This window comes from Eublepharis macularius, chromosome 11, assembly GCF_028583425.1.
Source record: "Eublepharis macularius isolate TG4126 chromosome 11, MPM_Emac_v1.0, whole genome shotgun sequence".
NCBI lineage: Eukaryota > Metazoa > Chordata > Lepidosauria > Squamata > Eublepharidae > Eublepharis > Eublepharis macularius.
In genome coordinates this window covers 89957979-89959385 of record NC_072800.1, presented here as the reverse complement: position 1 = coordinate 89959385, position 1407 = coordinate 89957979, and positions in this window count along the sequence as shown.

The window sequence follows — 1407 nt, the reverse complement described above, 5'->3', positions numbered from 1 at the left end:
AGTTTCACACTATTAAGGTTACAATAAGAAAGGGTCTATTGGATATTTTTTGCTGGGACCAATGTCTTCTGTAATCAAATGATCTAGTACTGGAAGCCAGTCTTCCCAAAAGTCTGATTGTATCATTGGCGATTCAGAACAACAGATTTGATATGTTACCTTCTCCATGTAATACTGGTCCCAAACTTTGTTAAACCACAGAGCTGGCACCCCTTTCTTTGTTGCCTTATCGTTCTCTGGAGTCCAGAGGAGCTGGGCATGAGTCAAGTGTGGGCCCAATGCCACCTCCATATGTTGGAGTTTGTAGCTTGCACTTAGAAGGCAGCTCACCAGCGCTGGTGGTTACTGCTGCACCTCAGAGGTTTTTCCGTCATAGCTCTGCCCTGACAGCATAGCTCTGAAAATGGAAGGGCCTGATTCAGTCCCAGAATCTCCTGTGAGAAGATCTCAGCCGCTATTGGAAAGACTTTTCCCTCCCTGCAGCTTTGGAGAGCTGCCCGTCCGAACAGACCTGCCTAAATTTGATACACTGAATGTTCTCGCTTGGGATAAGGCCATTTCACACATACACATTATTGGGTAAAGCACCTGCTTTCCATGTGGAAGGTAATTGGTTCAGTCCTCGATGTGTCCTGTGAAAAAAAAATTCATCCGTTCTCTGCCCGGGATCCTGGAAGGCTGCTGATAGACAGAGCTGTATGGACCACTGTTCTGGCTCTGTTGGGCAGCTTCATAGGTACATTGGAGGTGGAGAGTGCCCTCAAGTCATAGCTGACTTATGGCGACCCTTGGCGGGGTTTTCAAGGCAAGAGACTAACAGAGGTGGTTTGCCATTGCCTGCCGCTGCAGGGGGTTGGACTAGATGACCTTGAAGGTCTCTTCCAACCCTATGATTCTAAATGAACCCTAGTTTTCATTAGAGGTCTCCCATCCAGTTACTAACCACGGTTGACCCTACTTAGCTCCCGAGATCTGATGAGATTGGGCTTGCCTGGGCTATCCAGGTCAGGGCCATAGGTACGTTAACGCTTCCAAAGTCAACACAATTCCAAAGGCAGAGCCAGCAATCCTAAGTGTGACTGCACTGCCCCCCAAAGAGTTTTTCAGTCATAGCTTAGTGGTACAGCATCTGCTTTGAATGTGGAAGGGGCCCAGTTCAATCCCTGGAATCTCCTTTGAGAAGCTACATTAGAGCTTCCAAAGTCAGCACAATTCCAAAGGCAGAGCCTCTGCCCTTTCCCAGACTCAGCAGACTCCCAGATTTAGGAAGTGCTTAGGAAATGAGGAAACTACTTTCCGCAGGTCTCCGAGGCTTGGCCCAATTTACATTTAAAAAAAAATAAATAGAAAATTTCTGGTCCAGCTCCAAAAAACGTGCTGCAGGTGGCTTACATCATAAAAACAGAA